Raw genomic sequence first — 20,754 nt, forward strand, 5'->3', positions numbered from 1 at the left:
ATCCGGCGGCCCCCCTCCCGCCTCTGCAAACCATTAAGCATCCTTCCCCAGCTGGGATGGTACAGTGAGACCCATTGATAGAGAATAAGAGGAAGCGACCCATTGTCAAAATTGTTAGGTAATGCCATATTTTCATTTTTTAAAAAATGATGATTTGGTAAGATGCTTGAAGTGCACTTTGGGGGGAAGAGCTGGCTAAGGCACAGGAATGGCTGTAGTGGTTTATGAGCGATAGCTCACAGGTTGCACCCAGCAGAGAGAGAGACAGAGAGTGATAAAACTGGTAGGTAATACTTTTGTTTTTTCTAGTCCAAGAGGAGAACGGTGTCTATGTAAATATAATTTAAATATGGAGGGGTCTTGTTTTCGTTGTTGCGCAGAGCATCTTTATGGACAGGAGGTTACAACCAAGTGTCGTGATTTAATGTAATGACCTTTGCTAATTATTTTACTGACTCAAAGAAAGACAAATTAGTAGCCTATGCAAAGCATGTAAAGAGAAGAAAGTTTAAGGGCTAACAAAGAGAAGGCAGTTTTCAGAAGAGCAAAGTTGAGTTTTTACAAAGCAAAATGTAATTGGGTTTGAGTAAACAAAGCTTATAACATTTTGCTTTATTTCTGATCAGAATAAAATGAAGACCCATCTTTTGGGAAAGGAAAAAGAAAAGTGTGAAAACGCTCCTGCTTTTTGAGCCTCATCATATTGTTTATTGGCTGTAAAACACTAACACTCCGCTAGAGAAAAGGATATTTTGAATTTAACTTTTTGGGGGGACAAGAACTAACGTTCCCATGGATTTCTAGACAGAGCTTTATGAGTTCTCAGAAGGCTTAAATCTGTCTCACTAGGGCAGAGAAATCATATAGTTTGTAACCGATATAAATTAATTTTACTGGTTTTCAATCGAGTATATGTATTTATTAATGTTCTTTAGTATTTATTTGTTGGTAGATTTTTTAAAAAAATCAACTATTCAGAAATGATTAATTTGCCAGCATTTCTAATATAAATTTGAAATCAAATGATAAATGCAGTTTATTTAATGTACCTTTTTGCAAATAAAAATTAATTCGATATTACGTTAGAGGGATTTTGTTAATGTCTGATCAGTTAGGAAAAGATTTGATTTCTCTTCGGATTTTGCATTTACGTTTATCTTGTGAGAGAATGTTGTACAGGGGTATGTAAATATATGGCAAATGCTTCAGGAATGGCCTTTCTTTGGAGAGTGACGTGTGAAATCTTGAGGAGAAAGGTTTACAATTCATTTGATGAAGTTTGCACTTGTTGATGATTGAAAAAACCGCCTCCAAGACGAAAAAACAATTCTTCCAAGATAAATTTTATTAGAATGAATTCTGCTCGGATTCCCAAACAAATCTCTGTAACAATGTCTCCCACCCCCTTCTTAATTCTTTTCTTGCTAACTAGCGGTTTTGACTGAATGTTAATTAGCAAAGAAAGGCGATGGCTTTAATTTCTTTAAAACGTCGAAGGGTTAAAAGTCTGGAGAAAACAATTTAAACCGAAACTCGTTGTTTTCTCCTTGAACATCATTCTAACAACCTCCCATTCCGTTTAGAGAAGTTTTTAAAAATGAGATACTTGCAGGAAGGCAAGTTCTGGTGAAACCCCATCTGAAGAGGAGCCTACAACTTTACCTTTGGGTTGATTTGTAGTGCAGAGCTCAGCTTCACCCCCATGCTGGCCGAGGAGCTAAGGAGGCATGCTCTGCTACTTACCTTTGAATCAAAACTGCCAGATCATTTTACATCTTGATGGACACAACCGAATACCATCGGGGCTAATTCTTCCCTTCCGCAGCACTGTGTTACAGTTCCATCCTCGTCCGAACCGAGCTCGCTTCAGTTTATTTCCTGTCTAGTGTGTTTTTCTCATCATTAAAAAATACAACCCAACTCCAACTCTGCTCACCCCATCAGGGAACCCCCCTCTATTCCTCTTCCAGTGCCTGACATAAATCTGGGCGTCCCACGCCTACGAATCACCGCTCTGAAGAGCCACACCGACCAGGAAAGCGCTGGAGAACTCGCTTCTTCTGCTGTAAGCTAAACAACCCGAGCAGGGGCTAAGAGGGAGAACCGCTGGAGCTGGTGCCACTCCTGCCCAGCAGCGGGATGCCGTATTTACACATACTCGGCGGCTCTCGAATATATCCCGGCACGCACAAGCCTCTTTACGGTACCATGCATTTATTTATCGGAACCCGGGCAGCGGGTCCATTTCCCAGCTCCTGCTGCATGCCGGGTACCCGGCGTTTGGACGGCAAGCTGCAGACCTCTCCACCCCACTCCACCTCCTCTGCCAGCATTGTGGGGACCGGAGCGCTTTGAAGCCAGGCAACGTCTCGCTTGGAGCCGCTGATCTGGCCTGACACACTCAGACACACGCGTGTTTGCCGGATGGGACCCAGAGGTCCTGGCCTCTCTCCCAACGCCCCCCTCCCTGACCTGTGGGTTTGCATTCCCTCCGCGTTTATTGGGAAACGTTAAACCCTGGGATCAATACAGCCCCTGCCCATTCATTCACACAGCCCGCGCCTCCCCCCCACCCCCCGTCCCTTCCCACAGCCCCAACCCCCTTTTCGCTCTGCATATGGGCTTCTTCTCATGTAAAACAGAGGGAAGGGATGTCTGGGACGGCCATGGTCCTATAGACCCTAGAAGGCGACAGCTGTACTCTGCTATCGAGGGACCTCTTCCCTTTGACGGCAGGCCCCCAAGTGACATGTGTTGGTCAGGGATGAATAAGAGATAGAAGATGAGCATCTTACGCCCATCAACCATCAGCTTTCCATGGTGTGCGTGGGGCTGGGTTTTTTTTGTTTTGTTTGTTTTTTAGGCGTTAGCAAAAGCATCTGGTGAGAAAGAGGGAGATATTATACGTGTTTACACCCACAACCCTGGTCGAAACTCCGCCTCCGAAGAGTTTGTCGTGGGGAAAGGTAGCCAGGGACCCTGGCTGCAAAATGCGCCAAAGACAATGACTGGCGAGGATCTGACACTCTTCCAGGGCAGGGTTTCAACACGTCTCCCCCCCCCCTTCCCGTAAAGGCTGAATAATGGGGGATTAAACATTGTAGCTATTTAAACAACCGTCCACTCGTTTTAAACATAGACGGGAGACCCCCGACTTTTCGAATACGAATTAAACTAGCAGCAGCAGGAGGAAATCCCTGGATGTAGTTTGCCGGGTATTATTCTACTCTAAACTGAAAAATACCTTATACCAAAAACCAGACAGAGAAAAACAAATCTGTTTCTTTAAATGACAACTCTGAGGAGTGTACTCTGATAAATCAAGAGACCATATGGTATGATGCCTTTTGATGTGGAAAAGTGGAAACCGAAGCCCAGGAGTTCGCAAGGAAGATTGATGAATAAAGTCATCTGATCATATACAACGCTTGGCACTCCAACTGGCATGGTAGATGCTCTGGCATTTGCTTTGTCCCTTTTTTTACATTCAGTCGCATCATTCCTTTCTCACTCAGGTTGTGCACCAGTTCGCTCCGTCAGTGCCATCTGGTTTTGCCTTTCAACAAACAGTTTTTTCTTTCCACCCACCCTTGCTCAGACTTGACATTTGGTATCGAACTCACACACACACACACACACACACACACACACACACACACACTCTCTCTCTCTCTCTCTGTCATTTAAATTAAAACGAGTTTCCTTCAGAGGCAGCTAAATGAGCACTGGGTTTGCCAGGCCGTGTTATTCTAGGGGAAGTCATGTCATTTCAGTTTGGGAATGAATTCCCCTGGTTTGGTTTGTTTTGTTTTAAAGTTGTGCTGGATTTTTTTAAGCTGTGCAGTGACGCGGGTCTGCCCAGGATGCAGGGCTCTGAGAGGAGGGAACCGGGGTCATGACTGGGAACTACTGAAGTGCCCACAAAGAGATCACAACCTGCTTTCACCTAATGGTTGTAGGAGACTGGAGCACTGGCCTGGAAAGCATCCCACTTTCAGCGCCAAACCGCGATAGCCAACCTGCCTTTTGATCAGCTGTCTGGAAAGGAACACTGATTTATTCTCAGGATTTCCTGGCAAGCCATTCTCTGGCTTGGGCTAATAATTCGGAGAGGCACTGAGTTTGCTTCCTGCTTTACAGACCGCTTGCTACAGCGGGTCATTAACGTGATGGGGTCTCAATCCTGGGAACGCTGCGGTGTTTAAAACGAACCCGAACCCCGCAGACAAACGGGGCAGCGCTCCGCTCTGGAGGTGGACAAAGGACAAGGCAGGTTTTAGATTCCCGTTCCCCGTGCACTGCGTGACACAGCCTTTGTCAAGACGGCCAGCAATCCGGAGCGAGACAGTCCGGACCTGCTTCCCTGGCGCCCCTCCGGCCGATCTGGTCCACGGCTGTGAAGACACGGAAAGGGAACCTCGGACTGTCCCGGCTCCGCGTGGAAAGCCACAGGGGAGCGGAGCTGCGGGGCCGCCCAGGAGCCCCGACGCTGAAGGAGTCTGTAGTCCGTCCCTGGGCGGGCTGGATCAGCAGCAGGCTCCAGGCTGGGACTGCGGGGCAAGATGGTAACGCCTGTCATTTAGTGACCCAGGCCGGTCGCATTTACGGCCCGGTTCCCCAGAGCACCCAGCCAAGCCGGCGAGGGAGGCCTGCGATCTGAGTGTGCTCCGCCCTCAATCGCCAGCCCCAGACTATTTACAGAACACTTCCGTTGCACTGAGCACCAAACCAAACCAAACCCACCCGCCCACCCCTCCTCCCTAACCCCCGGCCCCTTGTGCACGGAATAACCAAACCGGAGTCACCCACCACGGCCCCGAGGTAGCACGTCTCTCTCGGGCAGGGGCGGCCCGGCAGATTTCTGCGCAGAGTTCACATTTCCAGGTTTAACAGCTGGCCCAAGGCCTCCCTTCACGACTCTCTCCTCACCACTCACCCCGGCTGTCTTGTCCCCCCACTTCTGTCCCACATGGGTTCTGTTCTTCTGGCGGGCAGGAAAGGCCCATTGGGATTATACTGACACCCTGCACTGTTGAGTATTACAGACTGGCTTGGGATCGGTAGCACCTAAGCAGTGATCTGGAGAGTCAGCGCTGAAGTGTGTGGGTGAGACCTGAGGAAATATTCTGACCACCCAGGGGAGTTTCACCCAGAAGAGCAGCTGGGGTGCGAGCGATGCTCGCCGGGCTCTTGGACCTGGCTTTTGGTTTCGCAATTTCATCAAGCTTCGTTTTCATTCTCATTTTTATTATTTTAAAAGCCAGATTGCAATTTGCTGCTGGGGCAGGAAGGAAAATGAAGCCTCTCACTCACACACACACACACACACTCACACACACACTCACACTCGAGCCCGAATCACGTATTTATTGCTGGAGCACGAGGGACTATGGCAACACTTGAAAACAAAAGTAACACCTTGCAACTATTTGCAATGTCGCCCCAGTTTTTAAAAGTGGAAATCAAACCGAGTAGAAATCAATATAAATGGTATTTTAAGTTTAGGACCAAAAAAAGAAAGAAAAGAGCCCAGCCTTCCGGGTGGGTTTGACTCTGCATTGTGTTGGTGTCTTTGGTTACACAACGCCCTGTTTATCATCCGTCTTTCTACATCCCTGCGCTCGGTAATGGGATTTCTCCCTCTCCTTCATGGGGCACTGGTGCTGTACAAATAGTCTAGTCCACACATCCCCTGCAGAGACTCACCCTGGACTTGTGTAACTAGCGGCTGAACTCGGCAGGGATTGGCAAACTCCAGGCAGAAGGGATCTGGAGAGCCGTGCAGTTTGCAAGGTGTGGTCCCGCCAGGCGGGCAGGGCTCCGCAGAGGAGCTTCCCGCGGCGGCCCAGCTTTGATACAATCGCTGTTTTGCAGTGTTTTAACACGAAGTGGAGAAACTGCCTTTCAAATCTGGACAGTTGCCTTGATCTGCAAATATACAGCACCTGCAGGCGACATCTTCCTGGGAAATAGACCAAGGGAAATGGTTTCCTGCGGGCGCTTAGGATTAGGGCTGCGTTGAACTCCTCCACCCCTTTCGCCCGCAGCCCTGGCCGCGGGGCGAAGTTATTTGCTCGCCCTCTTTCCCCGCTTTTGCTTTGTAACATTTAAACCAGGCAAACCTCGCGCAAAAAGGCCGAGTTGAAAAGTTCAAGTCGGAAGTTTGCAGCGGCGCACACGGGATGCACGTGGCATTAACCTCGCTGAGCCCACAGGGCTGCCTGGGTTATGTCATTTTGGGGACGGTTCTGATCTTCATGCATGCAACGGCCCTGAGTGACACTTCGTAATAAAGTGAGAAATATTAGTCCGGACCCCGCGAGGCTTTGATCAGCTGAGTGAGACTGCATCACCTCCAACTTAAACCAAACAGCCTCCGCAAGACAGCAACAGCTTGCCTGGAGCTTGCCAGCCAGCTCCCGTCTGCACTCTCACCGCTGAGCAACGTCCACCACGGCCTCTCCTCCCGGCTCACCGGCCAGCCCCTCTCCTGGAGAAGAGACAGCCCCAACAACCCAAGGCTTGCAATCGCCCAGTAATTACTCCAGCCCGTAACTGGCTTTCCTCCTTCCCGCGCTGGGTCCCAGTTCCCAGCTCACTGCGGATAGCTGGAGAGACCCGGAGCACACAGCCCACCTCTTGGCTCTCTGCCGGCTCGCCGGCGTCTTTCAGCAGCGCCCCTGCTAACGGTTTCTAATCACCAGCGAGCAAGCCAAGATCACCTGCGCGTCCTTTCTTTGCATTTGCGAGCCTTTTGTTTCTGGGCTGATTCGGAAAGATGACCCCCTCCCTTTAAGTTTTGAACTCCACTCACCCACTGCAAGTGAAAAGAGCAGACCCATCCCCGCTCCTCGCTGTCTTCCTCTGCCTAATGCAAGCTGGCAATTCAATTATTTGCAAAGGAATATTTTACTAACTGAGCACCGGCACCTTTATGCCCTTCTCCCCCGCCCCCCCTTCCCAGGCCTTTAGGATTCAGCCCCTGTTGCTGGCAAAACCTGCAGGGTTTTTCTTTTAACATCCTCCCCCCACGCAGGTGTCGTTTCTTTCCTTTTCTCTTTCTGTTATTCAAATCTCTGGGCAATTAGAAGAGGCGTTGTTGTTTGTACTTTTCACATTTAATGTGTAAGGGTTGAACCAGCCAAGGGAGAAGAAGCCAGTTCTTTAGTGCCTCTAAAACCCAATGTACCAACCAGAGTGTCCTGAAAGTACAATCCGTTTCTTGTGTGTAAGGTTCAGGGTTTTGGTGAGCTGGGATGTATGTGGCGCTAGGCAATATTTAGAGGATTAAGAAAATACGGTGCCCAGGCGATTTATACACCTCTCTTATTCTTTGCTATAGTCAGCCTGCAGGTAATTTGGAAGATCACCTGGGGGGAAGTCACTGGGCAAGTGGGCGAAGTTTTCTAACACTGGAGAGCACTGGTTCATTCCTGTTTGCCCCCAGCCGTCGTCAATAAGCAGCTTTACTTCTCAGCCCACTGCAGTAATCGGCGATGTCATGGATATTAAAATGGGTCTATACGAATGAAAATGTTTAAATGCCGCGTTTCTCAGCAGAACCACATAAAAACCACAAAATGAACGTAATGAGGCTGGCTCCTCTTCCTGACACACAGCTGATCTCTGCTGTTCGCCAGCTTTGCTTTTAAAAAAAAGACAGGTGGCCACTCCTCGAAAAATCATATTGTAATATTAAAGGCAATCGGTGGGAATAGATCTCTTTGATTCATGCCCAGGACAGAGGTTTAAATACCTCTTTCAAACGCAATCTGTGTCCAGGGCTGACTTTTCCCTCCACAGACTCTACTTAAACAACAGTACTCGCGAGAGGTGCCATTTGCCATTTAGGGAAGGAAAAGCACCGGTCCAGTGTGCCCAAGGAAGCAGAACAAAGGGGAGGATTTCTTGCATGTGAAACCGACAACAGAAACTCCTCCACTTCTGTCTCCCCTGCCGCTGGGTTATAAAATTCAGTTCTAGTAGCATTTGTCTTGGCAATGTTGTAAAGGGTTGTGGGATTCTCGTAGCTCGAAACGTGGGGAGCTCTAGACATCTGCCAGTGCCAGATATTGACCACACACACAAAACTCACCCCAACATTTCCCCCCGACTTTCCAACTCCGCAGCACACCAGGGCTGAGAAATTCGATGGCTCTTATAGATCTGTTCCCCGTAGCCCTGTCACTGGAACAGCTGTTCTTTCACTCCCAAAAGCCAATAATTCAACTGAATCGCAGCATCATTGTCCGAATTCCCTCCCCCAAGTAGTGTGCTGAGAGGAGACACAGGAAGAAAAAGCCAACAACATACTTAATTGGCTTATACACTGCACCCTCGCCCTGGGTTTCTTTGCTTGAAACCCCTTGGAGAGATTGACGCAATCAGATTCCATTAAATCTCTTTTCTGCCTTTTAATACGCACCAACACGCCAGTGCTTCTAAACTGTAAACAATGCGAGAAAACACACCTGGATTTGGGGCAGGAAAATGAATGTACCCACTGTGTTTGTCAGTTTCCTGTCACCATTTTCCAAAAGCAGAAAGCTGATCAAAAAGCCACAGGGAGAATTAGACCTAAACATCGGAGGGGTTGGTTTGTTTTGCGTGGGGTGGGGGCAATGACAAGTAATACAGATTCAGACAAAGAACATCTAAGCAACGTCGGACTAACGGGTGACAGTTAACACATAGCCAACCCCTCTCCCGGACTCTGGAGGGGTGCCGCCGTGTCTCTGGACTGCGAGCCGCTGCCCTGCATCCTTCGCAGCCTGACTCCCTTGCTCTGCACAACACACCTTGCCCTACACAAGGAAGCAGCGGCTCTGCAAAGGGGGAAGATATGAACTCAAAGCCCGGTATTGTCCAGCGACTAGGCAATACACACGTCTATATTCGCACAAGTCTATATTCGCACAATTGTTCCCAGGAGCTGCCGGTTACTTGCATCCCCAGTCCCTGGATAACTTTTGCCGGGCCCCCTTCTTGCAAAGAAACTTTCCCCAAGGGAAAGGCTTGGAGCCGGTGCATCTAGCCGATTAGCCGGTGCATCTAGCTGATTTGATATCTATATACACGACTAATCCACTAACCCAGTATTCAAACGGCATGTGCTGGGGTGTTACACAGACATCACAACACACACTACTGGACAAGCTCCAGAGCGATGCGCAGCGCACGGATTGTTTTCCGGAGCTGGGGAAAGCTCGCTGCCTGATGTACGAGAGGTCCCAAAACACGTGGATCGGCTTGTCCGGGGAAACAAACTTCACACAAGCCGTCGAGTGCGAGGCACATGCAGCCCGAGCAGGCCGGGAGCCGGGGTGGGCAGAGCCGCCTCTCAGAGCCGGCGGTGCTGCGGTTTGGTTTCGGTTTCGGTCTGCTCTCGCCCACTCTGCATTCCCTCCCTCCCGGATTTCACTGCGGGTCGCTAAATGCTGTCGCTTCCATGCCCAGCTCATGCATTGTTTATGGGAAATGTAACTAACACACGATTACAAAGCCAGAGAGCGGGCGCCCGTGTTTTGACCGAAGGCGAGGAGGGGAAAGCTCTTCTCTCTCCTTAAGGCTGCATCGTGTTTGGGAACAGGCGAAGAGCGGCGAGCACACACAGATATGAGGCAGAATCAGCCTCGTTCAGAAGGAGCCGAAAGGAAAGCGAGGGAGACAGAAGTCCCTCGCCTGTCATCCCATCCGTCCCTGCCGGCTGACAACCCCTAGCACCTTAGCGTTGAAAACCAGCCCTTGAGAACTGGGGTTGCAGAACACACAGGGGGCAATTGGAAGATCCTTTCTCTGCTTGTCCCCGTGAAGAGAAACAGGAGCAGTGATAGCATCTCCCCCCCCCCCCAACCCCGCACCCTGGTTCACCTAAACGCTGCAGAGGGAAAGGAAATGGCTAAGACAAATGTCCACTTTTTGGTAGGTTCGTTTTGAATTGCAGCTCAGTGCCAAGGACTTTTCTCTCCCCAGAGGTTGTTTCTTTTTCTTGACCAAAGCCAGGAGTTCCCACACAACTGTAGCAAACGGGTCCAGACCACAACTGTGCACGGGGGAGAGAGAGAGAGACTTGATTGCTAGGAAGAAAACCCGTGTGTGTGTGTGTGTGTGTGTGTGTGTGTGTGTGTGTGTGTGTGTGTGTGTGTGTGTGTGTGTGTGTGTGTGTGTGTGTGTGTGTGTGTGTGTGTGTGTGTGAGAGAGAGAGGGAGAGGGAGAGGGAGAGAATTAAAAGTTTTTTGTCTCCAAAGGAGGGAAAGGGCAGAGAAAAGACAAATAAAAGACGAAAAGTAAAAGGGGTGGGGGCAGAAAGACCATTACAAAAAGAGGGTGAAACAAACCCCACGAGGACGCAGCGAATCCCACCTCATTCATCTTCATTGTCTCCGTGTATGCAAAAGCAACTCCAGCATAAGGAAAAGCCGCGATCAAAAGCCATGGCTTTATTTTATATCCTATAGATCAGGAGGGAGGCAAAGCTTTATTTTCGCCCAGAGACAGATATTTTATTTCTCTCTTACGGTTTTATGTGTGAGAGATGTCAGCAAGGTAAAATAGATTGCTAATGCATAAGCAAAAGGAAGCTGGTTTCGCATGCTCTGTGTCATGAGGTCTCCCAGGGAGAGCAGGCTGAGGATTTAGGAGTGATGGCAGACTCGGGGGATTTCTGCTAAAACATCTCTCTTCATAAATTCAGCAGCATGGTCGACTCAATAGGAAGAAAGAGTTTTCAGGAGAAAGAGTTGGAGCCAGGCATAAATGAACCACACAAAGGCATCAATTACCTTTCAATCTACATACACAATTGTAACACATTTTACTGTAGGCTGCACACGGGGGCAGCTCAGCTACAGCCTGACACCCTGGGTATGTATCTTCAGACTGCAAAGCCTTTTCCCTCCCCAGACATTGGCCGCACCGTCATGAAGTGGCTACTGTTAATTTGCACCAAACTTGGGAACATTTTCCTTTTTCAAATGTAATGTTTTCAGATTTTTATATTTTGCTTAGAGATGGCAGTGTAAACCTTCACCCTTACTTAGCAACGTAAGTATTAACTTGCTTTTAACTTTACAGTATGTACGTACACACGTGTGCACACCCTCTATGTACACGTATGCATAAACATATTATCTATACACCCAGATTATATAGCCATGAAAATTTACCTATTTGGGCATAATATCTACTCACCCACCCTTACTTTATTCATAAAAGCCACTACTTGGTATTTTACTCATCTACCAAAAAAACAAAAACAAAAAAACCAAACCTCTAGGTTAATAGAACTTTGATTGTCATTTTACACACACACATTTGTGTGTGTTGTTCTATATCTGTATTCATCTAAAAGTCTGGTAGTGGATTTGCAGGAACCTTTTGCAAAGTTAAAATATATCTTCCTAAAATGCAACAATTTTCATACCTTTTTAACCTCGGGGATTTACTTAGCACGTTAAGTTCAGGCCCAGACGCCCAATGCTATTAGTCATTTGGGTTCTCCCCTCTCCCCCTTCACCACATATTTTATCATTTGACTTCCTGGTTTAAATTCATGTTATGGCAAATAATAGATGGTAATACTTTCCACCTTCTACATATTGATTGCCATTTCTGGCAAACTCTGCATTTGAGATGATTTAATGCAAACAGCAGCAATGAAGTGAAACAAGGAGACAAAACTGCACAAAACAGAAAATTATTAAAATTCTGAAACTTATTCTTTTTTTTTAAAACACTTTCACAGATTCGCTGGCAACATTTGTGAGGTCAGATCAGAGGGTGATATTTGTTTGCATTGGACAGCGTAACCTGTATATAAAGAACTGGCCAATCCCATGGCACAGAATACACCTAGGTAGTAGTATTCTGAGAGAAGGTGGTATGCTTTCTGAAATATTGTTCTTCCTGAGGTGGCTGAAATAGGCAACAAAGCAGAGTCTACTTGCAAATTAAAAAAAAGCAAGGTGTAGCTGATTAGCACATTAATTATTTCAGTACCCCCAGGATTATACTGTTTTTCTAAAATTTTTGGGCTTAGGTAATTCACTAATTTCACAGTCAGTGAACTTCCTAGTGAGTGAGTCAATCTAATCTATCTAATGTCTATATAACACTTGTTTTATAGGGAGAAGTAAGTTTAATGGCGATGGCAGAGGAAACAGGACTTCTGGACCTTTTCTCCTTGGCTCTGCCATTGATTTTCTGTGTGACCGTGGGCAAGTCACTTCACCATTCTGTGCCATCTATAAGAGAACAACGATACTTACACACCTCATGGGGTGCTGTGTCCCTAAATGAATGTTTAGAAATCCACAGATAAGTTCTAGAAGGGCCTGATCCACAGCCCGTTGAAAAGACTGAACTCTTATTTAGTTATTAACGGGAATGATAATGCAGCGCTTACTCAAGTGAACTGCCTCATTAGCTTTCCACAGGGCTGCTCATGTGAGTATACAAATAAAGAAAGGGCAGGATCAGGACATGATTCTGTCATTCACAAGCAGCTGGGATAAGAGTGTTCCTAATATAAGGTTTTTTGGTCATCAGCAAAGTAGTGGGGTAGGGTTCCTGCATCATCACCAAGTAGAATGTTTGTGTATCTGAGAGAAAAAGAATTGAAATAAAACTGAGAGGATTGTCTCAGTAAAACGTAATGACAATAAATCAACACCAGTGGTAAATCAGCAATGTCATTCTGACTATCAGTTCAAAATGGTTAGATGATCCCCATTTAGTATTTAAAAAGAAAACGAAACCCAGGAATGTCAACATTAATACCTATTCGGGAATACTGAACACAACTTAAACTGTTCATTTTTGTTAAGATGAAATCAGAACCAACTGATGAATTTATATCTTTGCTATCTATCCCTGGCTGCTGATTTAATCCTTCTACATTTATATAGTCTACCTTTTTAATATGGTGTTTCAGTGTAATCTATGCACACTATAAATACAGTATGATATCAGATTTTATACAGTGCTTCCATTATAGAGTCCTATTTTTATAGGTCTATAACTTGGCACATAGGTTCCGACAGGACATTTTCTTTCCCCCCATTTCTTTATAACATGTATAGAAGCCCACTTGGTCCTTTACGCAATTTGAATCTGACAAATGTTTTGTACTGGTTGAAGTGTAAGAAGCTTAGGGCAAAATTCTGTCTGCCTGCTGCAGACGGCATATGCCAGGAAACCTGCAGACAGAAAAAGAGTGCAGGGTGGAAGTTTTCACATCCCTGATTCTGGCTTCCATCAAAATGCAGGCAGAGGGCTGGCTTGCAGGCTCTCCTATGCTGACAGACATGGAGGTGAAGTCAGAGGAAGGATCTAGAGATAGAGAGCCTGGACAGTCGTACTCATAGAGACTATACTGGCCTAAAACTTAAGTAACCAAGTGGTAAAGCTGGCCAAAGATGGTTAACCACACATTTTAAGAGACATACATATTATTTTAACTTGATACCTTGCATATTATTTACAGTGCATATTATTATACCTTGCTGAACTTATATTATCAAATTTGACTACGCATGTAGAAAACCGACCCACATGCTACATGTAAAATAAGTGATGAAAAATTGCATATACAACTGTAATACATATCACTATAGGTACACAGAGAAAGAGACCACTCAGGTAAGACAAAAAACATTGGGTCAAATTCTGTCTAAGTCACACCTGTGTAATCTCCATGATTTTAATAGGTGGAACTGAGAGCAGAGTTTGGTCTATAAGAGGGTAGCTGGAGTGGTCTATGATGTCCTGAGAATCCCTCACTTAGGGTATCTATACAGACTCTCAGTTCAGGCTATGGGGGTGTGAACTGCAGCATGCACTGTAACTGCCCCACGTTGATGCCGCTGGTGCAAATGAAAAGTCACCTCATGTCTGAAAGAGGACTACGTTAATGGGAAGTAGATACCTTTTAGTTTGCAGCAGCAGCATCCACACAGGGGAGCTACAGTGCAGCATGCTAGCGCACACTGCAATTCATTTCCCCCTAGTCCAAATTGCAGGGCTGTGCAGACAAGCCCTCAGTTTAGTTCTGTGCTTTGGTTCCCTGAGGACATTGCTTATGTTTCACTCATGTGATCGGATATCCTCATACAGAGGGCCAAAGACAACAAGCCCAGAACATGCAGAACTCATATTGTCTTCAAAGGTTATTTCACTGGATTATTATTATTTATATCACAATAGTGTCTGGAGGCCCCAGCTGAGTAAAGTCCATCCTGCTACAAACACACAGTAAGAGACAGTCCCTACCCCAACGTGCTCACTCCTAAATAGACAAAGCTTGGGAGAGGGGAAAGATACATAGAGAAGTGAAATGACTCACCTGAGGTCACATAGCAGGTCAGTGCCTGAGCCTGGAATAGAACCAGAGTCTTCTAACTCTCATACCAATGCAGGATCCACTAGACCAGTGCTTCTCAACCTTTTTGATACGAGGGACCGGCTTCCTATACTGTGTCAGGGAGATCTGAGGCTTCCTATATTGTGTCAGGGAGATCTCAGGACCGGTACCAGTCCATGGACTGGTCGTTGAGAAACACTGCACTAGACTATGCTGCCTCCCAGCTTCCATTGTCATAGGGCTGCCCAACAGGATGTTTTTTTTTTAGTATCCTGCACCCTGACTACCCTCCATTTCCCCCTGCTGCAGCTGTTCTGGTGGAGCTACACAGGTGGTGAATTATGGCTATGAAGTCTGCCCGTACAGAAAAGGCCTCTCCCCTCTGGGTAAGACTGGGTATACTGGAAATCCTTTGTTCTCTGCGTTAAGGCTGACTGTATAAATAACAAGTGGTGTATGGAGTGAAAAGGCAAATACACTGTCCGTCTCACTTTATCTGTTTATACTACAACAGCAATAGGACTAGTGTATGCTAAGTATTTTAAATGCATGACTGTTTGTTAGGCTCCCTGGCAGCAGGCTGTTAACATGGCAAGTTATATTGCAAGTCCCATCAGCTACTTAAAGAAATATGAACAATGTTACCTAAAAAGAATATCTAATGAGCTGACCACGGAGACATAATTTCTTTCCCCCTCATTATTGATAACCTTTCATAACTTGTCACTGAGCCTTCCAATCACAAGTTACGAGGTACCAATGCCTCATATTAGTTAGCCCATTGCATATCCTCATTATATCTCTGTATCTGCAGGTGAAGGTGACTGAAGAGAAGATGCTGAAGCATCTAGACGAGAACTATACAGCGCAGAAGGCACGCAACAGGAGACCAATGTAGTCCTCAACAGCTATCTGTACCATTAGTTCACATTAGCAGGACCTTCATTAAATCTTGTTGAAAATGGGGGTTGGCTTGATTCTTTCTAGAGTCAAAACCAAACCCTCGTGAACAGTTTTACAAACAAGCATGTTTCTGCGATGACTGTGAAATTACAATATACTTTTCTGATAGCACTTTTCTAACAAAGAGACTCTGTGCGCACGTGCTGCATTGGATTAGGATCTGTGGAAGTCTGTAAGTGTTTCCATTTTCCTTCCAATGTGTTTCTTCCATTTTGATTAAATAAAATCTGTATTTCCTTCATTAGTTAATGTTTGTTGCTTGAGAAAGAGGGGTGAAGGAAGTTCATTTTAACACATGATAATTAATAAATAATGAATAAAACTGGATTTTTATACCTCACTGCAGAAGTTATAGGCAGTTTATTTACTTCTATAAGTGTGTGTTAATAACAACAATCATATTAAAACTTTGGCATACATATTTCACCGATGGTTGCAAACCAAAGTTATAATTACTGAGAGGGGAAGTTCCATTTTTTGCTTGTTTCTTAGAGGCGCTTGTGGCTCTGGCATGCTGGTTTCTAGGTTGAGCATTGCTCGCCACTCAGTCTTTTCCAAAAACGTTACTGCTCTTTGCATAGTCAAGCATGTCACGCATATTTCCAACTAGAGACGGGTCCCAAAGGAACAGCTAAAAGCTTTAGTGGAGATTGGTTCTTGATCCACATTTTGAGCTGAACTTTACAGTTAGCTCTTATAACGTAACAAACCAAGGTCCTGGATCCAAATCCACCTGCCAAACTGATACGAATCCAGAACAAAGTTGTTATCTATGCCCTATGTCCAGTTATAACTACTACCTATGCATATAGGGCCTGATCCAAAGCCCATCAGTGTTGACTTCAGTGGGCTTGAGGGTAAGCCTTTTTACCACGTTCATTACTGTAGTGCCTGAGCACCTTGAGGAAACATTGCAAAATACAGCACGGTAGCATAGACGGGTCTGGTGTTCTGATATGACTGCCGTGTATACGTTAAGTGCAGTGTGCATAATCTCTGTTCACTGTTGCACCCTCACATGTCTTTACATAAAACCAATAAAGTGTTAATTCAAACCAAATCCTTTATGCATACTTGCTGGAGATTATGTTGTCTCCAAAAGGAAACACATGGAAAGGTTCAGTTCCCGCCTCAGTCTGTAGGTTGGACAAGCAAATACACAAAACAAAGTCCTCTGGTGCTGCAGGATTGCTTCAATATTTGAAGAATGGTTTTGATTTCATACAGTACATTTTTACAATCCCAGATTAATATTCTACTGGGTAATAATTCAGAAGAAGGGAAAAAAATATTCCATTTCCAAATACATGTGTAGTTTAAATTCACACACCTGCTTTAATATTATTTATTTAGCAAAAGAAAAAGGAGACTTCTCATAGCCTCTGATTAAACAATGGCAAAATGGACTAATTCTGCTCAGAGAAGTACTGTGACAGTGTTTAAAATGCCCAACAGGTCACTGAAGAACGGCAGTGATGATTTGCAGTTTAGTTACTAGCTGCAGTTGCTATACATCTCCTGCATGGTAACCCCGTGGATTCAGAAACTACCAAATACACGTAATATTTCTGCAGGGGACGCCGCATCTGAGATGAGCCAGCAGTGTCCAATGGAAAAGTGAGGTGGGTACACACAAATAAGCAACTTTACCTTTTCTTTTTAAAATTCCCTTCATAAGTGATTTTAGCTCATTCTGCATGGCCATGCCTTGTAAATATTTGGGATGTTGATTGGATGCCAACTGTACCTGCCCCATTGATTGACAGAATCTTCAGATCCCAATTAGTTGCTTATTGTGCTATTATGAGTCTGTGCTATAGTGAACTATGGGTGTTTCAGATGGAGAGAGAAGGGACAGTTTCAAAACCCTCAGACAGAGGAATAGCAGGGAACAAACCTTCACTTTTAGAGCCAGATTTTCCATTGCCCTGTGCCTTATACAGTAATTTACAGTGCAAAATGCTGCCAATTCAGTACAGTGTATCAAGAGATATCATTATACAGTAGCAAAATTCTTTGGAATGTAGCTGTCATTTAGAGCAGGGAACTGGGAGTCAGGGTCACTGGGATCTGCTCCTTCTTCTGCCAGTGACTCACTGGGACTGAGCAAGTCACTTAGCCTCTCTGTTCCTCGGTGTTCCCAATGGAAAATGGAGATCTGAATATCTTCGTATGAAAGGTGCTATGTAGATGCATGTTAATATTATTGTCACAATTAGAAAATTCACCTCTCTGCCTCTGTTTCCCTCGCACTCTTGTCAGTCTTGTATGTTTAGATTGTAAAATCTTTGGGGTAGAGACATCTCTCACTATATGTATATACAGCACCTAGCACAGCTGGACTTTGATCTCGGCTGGGGCCTCTGGGTAAATTATATACAATTATTATCATCATCATCACTAACAGCTCAATAACACATTACTAAGTCGGTAATAAAATGTGCAAAAATGACAATAATCCAGTAGGAGCAAGGGGAAAAGATCTTTACATTAAAAAAAAAACAAAAACAAAACAGTTCTGTATTTTTTCCCCACATACTCGTGAACAAAATGCCAGTGTTCCTAGAGGTGAGTGTTACACAGTTGTCAGATACATAACAGAGAGGTGTTCAGAGGAGAACAACCATGCAATATTTTCAAGCATGAGAAATTCCAAGATGAAGAGAGAACGTCTTCCATAAATGAAGCCGTTTGGAGACCTGCATATTTTTAAATTTACTTATTGGGTTTTTGTAAAATTGACTAAACTTACTAGTTGTATATAAAGCCAGCAAATTTTAAAAGATGGTAGAGTCTTAAAATGTTTACAATATAGTCATATAACCAAAATAAATGCATTGAATCTTAAATCTTCTATCAGACAGCTCAACTGGAATTTTATTTTAAGTCTGCAAAATAGAATTAAATTGGTATTGGGTTAAAAAAAATAGATAAAATAGATAGTCCAGTCCAAGTCCCTTATGTGAATATTGCAGACATGCTGGTTCCTTTTCCATAAATGTTAAGCAGACATCTGTAAACATAATTGGAATTTACTGCACACGTGAATAACTGCATATAAATCAGCCTGTATCATTGGGGTTTAAGAAAGGATTGTGGGTTTTTTTCCTCCCCCTTACCTATAAGAATTCAGCATTTATAGTGCACATCCTAACTCAATGCCAGTGTTAATTTTCTCTGTTTTAATTTTTTGCATAGCTATTACCTAGTTACATTAATCATAAAACCGACATAGAGGAGACATTTTATTTAATTTAGGACACTTCTAGGTTTATCTATCAGGCTGATAGTTATACTTTTAGAAAATGCAGAGTGATGGTGTTGTCTTTGTCATGGATTGCTTCATATTAACGAGAGACCTGTGCATCTAAGGAAATTGAAATTGTATTTCTGTGGTCAATACCTTCCTTTCCCTTTTCCCCATTGCCTCTTCCTTTATGGGCTGGATCCTACATAGTACTGAACACTCTGGCCCTGATCCAGCAATGCATTTAGGGCTTGGTTCTGATCCCATTCAAATCAATGGCAAAACCCGCACTGACTTGAATGGTGCAGGATCATGCCTTCAAGCACACGATAAAACTTTAAGCACGAGAGTAGTACCACCGAAATCAAGTGCTCATTCTTAAGTACTTTGCTTGACCACGACTAGAGTGCTCTGCGCCAGGCTGATCCAGCCCCATATTCCTCTCTCTCTTCCTCCACTCTTTCCCATTCAAGCGTGGTAAAAAGTGCCATATTGTAGCACTGCAAAGGGAAATCCTCTATTTATCCAAAGAATACCTGTAGGATGGGTGTGGACACTTCAAGCCTTTCCAAATTGCTCCTACCAAAGTACCTCACTGTTTATCTTGAGGGATGTTCTTTCCTGAAATTGCCAACAACGGTTTCAGTGAGTGCCAGTTCTGATGGTGTCTTTTTTTGTGATGTGGACACTTCTTCACCAGGAAAGAGAGGACTGGTCTACATGAGAAAATTGCATCAGTTTAACTAAAGGTGTGATCTTCTATTGGTTTAGTTAAACTGGTGCAAACAATGGTCTGGAAATCCTTATTTCAGTTTAAACCAGGATTATTTTGATTGGTTTTAACCAATCAGGCCTGATCTATGCATAAAGTTACATAGATATACTTAAATCAGTGTGATTGTGTGCGCACACTCTTAAATCAATTTAAACCTCGTTTATATCAGTTTACGTCCGCCAGCAAATTTACAGACTCCAGTTAAATCAGTTTAACCAGTTTTAAACTGATATGAATTTCCATTCAGGAGGTTGGGCTCCTGAATCAATCAGTTCCCTCACCTGAGTGGAGATTCAATGCAATTTTTTTCTGCTGAGACTTGATTGCCATCCCTCCTGGGAGCCTTAGTACCATAGCAGTTTCACCAACGTGTAAAATCACAGATCTTGTATTCTTTACTAGCCAGTGTATTGTTGGCTGAAGAATGCTGGTTGGGTTGGACCTCTTTTTTAGGATACTGAACCACAGGCATGACCATGAAAATATAGCAAGGATGGAATTTACGAAAGTGCTCCATGTTGGCTTACCTTTGCACCCTCTGAAGTCAGTGTTAAAATTCCCATTGATTAAGTGCTTTTGAAAATCCCATTTTAAAAAGTCCTAATGAAATTAGAAATGGAAAAGAACTATGTAGCCCTGTGTAGACAGATGCACTCAATAAAGAAAGCGATTATTTTATACATTGGACTACTCCATCATAAGGGTCTATAGCCATGATCCAAAACACATTGAAGTCAATGATCTTTGAATCAGGCCCTATAAAAACTGGAGCTATGAAATGATTAATTAGCTATACGAAGCATGGCAAGTGCATATTCAGGAATAGATTCTACTGGCTAAAGGTAGCAGTGCTAGGATGCGTGGTATAATGAGATTTGACTCAAGTTGCTTACCTACTTAGTATACAATACAAACAGAGCATCTTTACAAACAGAAATAATAATGGTTTGTATTTTTAGGTTATCTTTCATTCAGGAACTTCTAAGCACTCCACAAATATTAATTAATTCAGCTTCACAACAATCCTGGAAGTTTTTCATTAAATCCATTTCACAGATGGCAAGTAATAAAGATGAACCTGTGACTCACATAGTGAGTCAGTGGCAAAGCTGGGGAAAAAACCCAGGGACTCTGTGTGCTCATTCCTCTGCTCTAATCACCAGACACTCTGGGCTCTCCAATGAGGATGAAAACTGTTTCTCCCAAACTATGCCATAGGCATGATCAAATGCATTCCTGACAGTCCCTTGTTTATCATAATGGCATTATCAAGTGTGCCAATTAAGTAATCATGATTTATTTCATTGTCACTCTTCAAAGGCACGTTTGTCTACAAATCAGCCCCCAACCCTAACTTGTAATAAACTTCGCTTATTTTGACTGGGAGTCACTGTAAAAAGCAAAGAACCG

General features: G+C 44.4%; 1 long non-coding RNA gene across 1 annotated transcript; it reads left to right on the top strand.

Moving 5' to 3' along the window:
* Nucleotides 1-58: 58 nt before the first annotated feature.
* LOC137146457 (uncharacterized) lies at nucleotides 59-15,710 on the top strand. The gene is made up of 3 exons (XR_010917948.1): nucleotides 59-118; nucleotides 14,669-14,745; nucleotides 15,174-15,710. It is a non-coding gene; the product is annotated as an uncharacterized lncRNA (long non-coding RNA).
* The last annotated feature ends 5,044 nt before the right edge of the window (nucleotides 15,711-20,754 follow it).

Source organism: Emydura macquarii, unplaced genomic scaffold, assembly GCF_026122565.2.
Source record: "Emydura macquarii macquarii isolate MOO-44397 ecotype Brisbane River unplaced genomic scaffold, CSIRO-AGI_Emac_v2 contig_450, whole genome shotgun sequence".
NCBI lineage: Eukaryota > Metazoa > Chordata > Testudines > Chelidae > Emydura > Emydura macquarii.